Here is a 7361-nt window from a genome sequence, read left to right as displayed (position 1 = left end):
TCCGTTCACACCGCATTGTCACCTATACCAAATATTTCATCACAGTAAGTATGGCCCCCCATAACGTTTGATACTATCGTTTCGCAATCCAGCAATAACCTATTATACTTAGCAGCCCATGACGTGTCCAAATCTGGAAAAGTGGGCTTTGACTTTTTTTAAACGTAAGACCCGTTTTAGCAGACCACTGTTGAAATATTCTGGACAAAAGACATGAAATATTTTTTCCGCTTTCTTGGTATTTTTCTCTAAATTACGAGTATTATACGTTGAGTTCTATTCATTGTTTCAGTTATTGTGTAAACATTTTGAAAACATACATGTTAAAGTATGAAAGCAAGTGTATCAATGCCATATATTTTCCGAAAATAAAGCTATACACTATATGGCATTTTTACGATCTTTCATATTTTTGATTAACGTTTACTAATCGCGCAAAGTGGTAAAGCCGTATCCGACACAACTTGTCAGTATTGCTCTTCGACTAAACTAGGCGCCTTATAATATGAGGGAGGGCGCCATGCTATGATATTCTCTAAAACGGGGTGTTCAAGTAAACAAAGTATTAGTATCGCATTCCATATCAATACTATTATTTACATCCCATGATATGGACGACTGCTTATTCTGTCAAAAATTGAGCCCTCCTGGGATGCAGCAATATGAATCAAGCTCTATACTCCTTCCTCATGGCTCAATTTGCAGCTTTTGACAGCCCATGCGAACGAATTGCGATAGTTTTCAAAACTACTTACTTACTTGAGTAGATTTAAAGTCAGTCAATTCTACTTCTACTTCAAGTAGTTTTAGATTGGTTATGAAAAAAGTACTTCTACTCGTACTTGAGTAGATTTTTTCGTCGCTACTTCTACTTCTACTTGAGTAGCTTTCTTGACTACTTTGACCACCTCTGAATGTACAGATTTATGTATAGCAGGCCTACGTACAGATCTGGAGGCCTTTTGTCACATCTTTCATTGATGAAACTCTGTCCCTATTAGATAACGTGACACAATCTATGAGTTATTGAACAACGAACATGCACGTAGTTTTCAATTACAAGTTAAAGGGGAATGGAATTTGGTTTAATAATGCGCATTGAGCGGAGATCATCTACCTCCCAATTGCTTATAATATGAACTACTTCCTAATCGCTGAATATCATCATGTCATAATTGCTGGATTGACCAATCCACAGATTGGTCGTACATCCAGACTCAAACACTGGGGTTTTTGGCCTTTCATTCAACTTTCATGGACCACTTGGGTAGTAGCCTGCGGACCTGCAAAGGATTCACGGACCCGAAGTTAAGAATTCTGCTTTACACGCTTGTTTTCTCGCTTCATACAAACTCCTGCCAATTCTTGTTGACATTTTATTAAAATCTTTCATAAAAATCTATATTTTCAAAACGCCTTATTTTCATCTTTTTTTTTTAATTTTCGGCAGTTTTGGCATTAGGTTTCCGAAATGCCAAAAATAACACGGCCTGCTCATCACTGAATCCGGACAGTGCCATTTTATCATGCGGTACCGAAAACTCACAATGGGAGCAAAACCAGCATCTGGCGAGCTCACGAAAGCTCTGATCCCGCTCTTTGCTAATATCAAAGGGGCCCATGTCATTCATGATGACGTCATCATATCTGGAGAAACTCCTCAACAACATGACCTAGCTCTCGAAAAGGTCATGAAACGCATCCAGGACGCTGGAATAACCCTGAACGCAGACAAATGTGTTTTCAAGAAGTCAGAGATACCTTTCTGGGGTATGATAGTTACTAGTAAAGGCATTAAACCAGATCCGGAGAAGGTCAAAGCTCTGGAGGACGCTTCCCGGCCGAAGTCGAAAGAGGAAGTGATGTCATTCTTGTGCTTCGTTCAATCGTTCGGGGACTTCATCTCGCATCTCTCAAGCAAAACGAAGCACCTCCGCCAATTGACTCAAAAGCATCAAAAGTTCAGGTGGACATCAGAATGCAGCAAGGAATTTAAAAGCCTAAAAAAGGCTCTTAAAGCAGATACCGCACTGCGATTCTTTGACGTCAAGGCGAAGACATACATATTTGTTGATGCCCATGTGTCAGGCTTGTCTGCAATTCTGGCCCAAGGTCCAAGCGCGAAGGAATCTAGTATTGTGGCGTTCGCAAGTCGATCCACACGACCGGAAGAAACACGGTATCCGCAACTAGACTTGGAAGCCATGGCAGTAGATTTTTGTTTGAGAAGATTCCGCCACTACGTCACTGGAGGACCAGAAGTACTGGTTGTAACGGACCATAAACCGTTAGAGGGCATATTCAAGAACCACAGGAAAGGCTCTATCCGTACCGACCGTATCAAGATGCGGCATCAAGATATAGCCTACAAGGTGGTGTGGGAGAAAGGTATTCTAAATCCAGCCGACTACCTTTCAAGGCATGCCCAGCCAATCGAGTTAGCCCCGCGTTCATGGCAAAATGAAGCATGCGAGTTGGAACGCACTGTTCTCATGATCCAACACGCACCCTACACGGAATCGTTGTGTATGGATCGCATCATTAAGGAGACAAAAGAAGACAGCCTCCTTAAACGTCTTAGAAAAGGCATCCGGAAGGGTCACATATCCAAAAATGACCCAGATCTAAAGGTATTCCGCAAATTTCAAGATCAGTTAACCATCTCCAATGGTTTGGTGCTGAAGCAGGACAAGATCATTCTCCCAGAAAAGCTCTGGGAAACAGCCATCAATAAAGTCCACCAAGGAGAACATCCAGGAATGTGCAACCTGAAGCGACGCATCCGCACCCACTTCTGGAACAAAGGCTTGAATGAGCTGGTGGAACAGAAAATCAAATCCTGTACCTTGTGCCAGCAATTTACACTGCCAGGCAGCAAACAGCCACAGAAACTCATTATGCGGCCTAAACAAACTTGGCATGAAGTCAGCATAGATTTGTTTGGGCCAATGCCGGATAACCGTCACGCAGTGGTGGTGCAAGACTTGACGACACGATTCCCTGATGCGACAATCGTCAAAAGTACCGCAGCCAAGCATGTTATCCCGGCAATCGCAAAAATATACGCTCATTACGGCCAACCTAATGCCCATAGGACTGACAATGGCCCTCCGTTCAATTCAAAAGAATTTGCTGAATTTTCAAGTAAACATGGTATTGACCATAAAAAGACGTACCCGAACATCCGCAAGCCAACCCTGTGGAGACGTTTATGAAGCCTCTTGGCAAAGCGATGAAAATTCCTTATGCGCAGGGTGGGGACAAACAAGCGGCATTGCAAGATTTCCTTATTGGATACAGATCCACCCCCCACATATCAACCGGAGAATCGCCAGGGGATTTGATGCTGAAAGGAGGTTTCCGAAATGACTTTCCTAGGAAAGTTCTCGACAACCACCAAGTTCAGAAAGCCTTGGACCAGGACCGCCAAACGAAAAAACAAAGGCAACAAGTTACTAACAGTTCTACTAAGAGACAAGAGAAGCATTTTCTCATGGGGCAGCAAGTCATGACCAGAAACCACAAAAGAAACAAATTCGATCCGATATTCGGTCCTCAGCTCTACACGGTCCCAGAGATCTTCAGCGACGGCGTTGAACTGATTAAGGCGTCGAATGCAGCGACATCGACGTCATTTCAATGATATTAAACCTTACTACGGAAACGAAAATACACACACGAAAGATGCGCGACGGTTGTTCAGAATTGACCGACTTTCAAAAAGTCCAGGTTTTCAGTCCGATTCCCATGCCCTATACCTTAAAAACATATTCTGGCTACTTTTTTTGTAACTCGTCCCCTGCACCCGTGTGCACATTGAGCTGGAAGAATAGCAGCTGAAAATAGGGGATTCCCCTAAAATCTGAGTGTCACGATTTTACTATAGAGCAGTGGTTCTTAACCTTTTTTCTTCCAGCGCCCCCTTTCAAAAATTATCGTGCTCCAGCGCCCCCCAACTTCATATTGTAAGGAATGTAATAAAGACAATGAGTAAGAGGTAGGGTCGTAACAGCACTTCGTTAACCCCCCTAAAAACGATTGCCTTGCGCACCCATAGCGTGAAAACCGAACTTCTGAGGGCTTCGCCCCCACGAACCCCATATCGTGATTTTGATAGTCAGCAAAGTTTGTGTGGCCTGGTCGCCCTAGGTACGAAAATTTTCCATAATGCATGAATGAATTGGTGGTAATTACATATATAAGTCGCTATAAACTTTTTAGCCTCTCAGCCCACGAAATCAGATTTACCAGTAGCACTGAGTGAGCTGTTTTATAGGAAAAGAAAGGGCACGTAATTAATAATTATACATATTCGGGCGTGCCCACAGGTACAATTATTCGTTACCAGGGCCGTAACAGCACTTCGTCAGCCCCCCCCCCCCCATAAAAAAACAAAAAACGTTGGTCCTGGGCCCCCATCGGGTGATAAACCAAACTTCCGGGGGACTTCACTCCCAGACCCCCATTAGGCTGTCCGCTATTTGCTGATAGCCTATTAGTTATCTACATTGGGTGTCCATTTACTGAGGTAGCTATTCCCGCCTATTCGCACGAAGTGCGAAAAATTTCACTAATTAATGATTGAATTGGTCAATATCATCGGGAATTGCATGTAATTTGAGATCAATTTTTATCCTCTCTCTGCTCACGTAAACACATTTACCGGTAGAGCTGAGTGAGGTGCAATGTTCCCTCTAAGCTGCGCACGTGCGCAGTGCTGACACTGTCTCTGCGCACAGAAAATCTACGTTGCGCACAACAAATCCGGAGTTATTACCTTTTTTTAGTCGTTACGCACTGTTGTCCAAGGGTCAGCGCAGTGAGTTGTTGAGTGTGCGCAGACTCATCAAAACTTAAAGCGAACATTGTGAGGTTTCTTGGCAACTGTAGGGCCTGTTACTAATAATTAAACATATTCGGGCGGGCGAACCCGTTGGTATGACTTCGTTGCATGATGTTATTTCGTGACCCCCTGTCTGCGATATCAAAAAATATAGAATCGCTCAACGGGGATATCGCCCAACAGGAATATCCCTGTCGCCCAATCGTACTAAACTAAAAGACGCACACGATTTCAGATTGGTATTTCTTCACTGACATATAATTTTTCCCTGCCAGATGGAATTCGTCTTCTGGGGTTCAGATTGCCAAGACAGGAACATTCGGTGTCAGTCATTTAGGCGCCCATGGACAATTAAACCTATATGTATTTTGAAGGCTATATGTAACGAAGTTTTCGGTGTTAATTTGCTCTGAATACTCATTAAGGATATGTCCTATCACCACATCATCTACTGCGAAGCCATTTTTCTCCAGCGCCCCCCATACCGCCCCCCTGAGCCCAGCGCCCCCCATATCGCCCCCTGAGCGTTTCCGCCCCCCTTCAAGATCGCCAGCGCCCCCTGGGGGGCGCTGGGGGCAAGGTTAAGAACCACTGCTATAGAGTATGACTGGAGTGACGACTCGATTGTTCTCCCATTGTTAGCCGGCAGAATGGTCACGGTCAGATGGCTGCACCCAAAACAGGATCGCTCAGTGCTTGTTTCTATGGCGTTCAAGGCGATTCGTCGTGTATTTCTTGAAGTTGCGGCGGATTTACTTGGGCAGTTCAACATTTAGGTAGCGGTGGCGAGTCGTTATGACTAGTGAATAATACCATGTAGCCTCTGTTATATTTTTCGCCAGAATTAGATCATAATTCGTCACGCATAGAAGTCGGTGTCATGGCTGATTCGGCCGTATCACTTTGGCATTTGGGGATGACTGGCAGGGTAAAGACCAGCATCCAATCACAGACATTGGAGGAGTCAACAGCAAGGAATCTGGTAAGTAAATAGCCTATACTTTGCCTTTCCATGGAAAAACTTTGATGTGTTTTTAGACATACTTCAATATATTGGTGGAGTGCTTTTGGGAGCCATTTCTAAGCAAGCCAACGAAGCAATTGCCACATGCCTAACAAGTAACAACTGCAGCGCCATCCGGAAACCTCATTAAAGTGATGTGGAAGAAAGACAGTGGATTGAAGAGCCCATCTGAACAGTTTCATGGCATAGTTCTCCGCTTTTATGTTATCCACAGTAAAGAAATGACAAAACCCCCGAAAAAGATAAATTTTTTCAGGGTACTTGAGGCATTTCAATGCGATCCATTCTATAACGAATTGATTTACACTGTATCACTTCAATTTGGTTCAGACCTAAATGAGGTTGAGGATGTCATGGACAAGGCAATGAAACACTGAATAACATCTGTTCTCACAATTTTGCGAAGTTTGCATTGCACGAGAAGCAAAAAAAGATTTAAAATTTTAGCGAGATAGCTTTAAAAAATGAACAATATGCTCTTTTAGCACCATTTTCTGTACTTTCAAATCTCTTGTTTCAATCATGATGCTGTTGAAAGTCTTTGCTTTTTTGTTATTGTTGGAATTGTATAAGCCATGGTATTTCTTTACCTGTTATTGTTGGAATTGTATAAGCCATGGTATTTCTTTACCAATTTGACAATTGCTACTGCTATCACTGTGGGGTTTACTGTAATGTAAAGCAGGGGTGTCAAAGATACGACCCGCGGGCCGCCTCCGGCCCGCCACACGATTTCATCCGGCCCACGAAGCAATTCTGAGTAGATTGAAATATTCTTATATTTTCCAGCATATCTGTTACAAATGTTGAGATTTTTGGCAGAAAATACATCCATGTTCATACGTCCCATTATAACCACCCGACTATGTGGTTCCACTTTAGTTACCACTAATAACAAGTAGGTGAAATGTACATCCAATTTCAAGAAGGCCAAAAGTGAACACCAAGTTCAGAGTTCTATACAAATATGGACCAAGAACATGCTCAAGCTAGCAATTTGGCTTTTGAATGGTGTTATGGAATCAGTATCTTTCAGAGTCCTAACACAAGATGTTCTGGAAGCAGCATTTGTATCTTTGGTAACTTCAGTTGACATTCATTATTATTATTCAAGAATTTTGACCTGAATTAATGATTGCCTTTTAACAGTGGTCTTGATGAGATACAGCAGGAATCCAGATATTAGCCAAGTCAGTTACTCAGTAAATGCCTTATGCCAGCGTAAGGCTATAAAGAGAGGGATAGGTGCCAATACAACATATGCCTATGGTGATCAAAATCCTTCGACAAAAGTCTGCCAGGATCCCGTGACCAAGAAAAGATGCAGCGAATGTAGTTTCTGGTAGTGTTAGTATTGTAGTTTTTTCTCTCTGTGGCAAATGCTGCCTATCCACATTGGGATTCCCTACCTAAAAAAGGAAACCAATGCGTTGGTCGAAACCTTGACGTGGTGCATTGGCTTTCTACTAATGTCGACCGGCAGAGATCTTCCAA

At 43.0% G+C, this 7361-nt stretch overlaps 1 long non-coding RNA gene across 2 annotated transcripts; it reads left to right on the top strand.

Moving 5' to 3' along the window:
* Positions 1-4068: 4068 nt before the first annotated feature.
* Positions 4069-6722, top strand: LOC145457323 (uncharacterized). 2 transcript variants are annotated; one of them, XR_013920843.1, is made up of 3 exons: positions 4069-5619; positions 5686-5825; positions 5882-6722. It is a non-coding gene; the product is annotated as an uncharacterized LOC145457323 (long non-coding RNA). The 2 variants fall into 2 exon arrangements; XR_013920842.1 differs by having other exon boundaries at positions 4069-5825.
* Positions 6723-7361: the final 639 nt, after the last annotated feature.

The sequence above is a fragment of the Botryllus schlosseri genome, chromosome 15 (genome assembly GCF_051294905.1).
Source record: "Botryllus schlosseri isolate E-star chromosome 15, Bs_hap1, whole genome shotgun sequence".
Classification (NCBI taxonomy): Eukaryota; Metazoa; Chordata; class Ascidiacea; order Stolidobranchia; family Styelidae; genus Botryllus; species Botryllus schlosseri.
The sequence above is the reverse complement of the archived record's forward strand: the minus strand, read 5'-3'. Positions and strand labels throughout refer to the sequence as shown.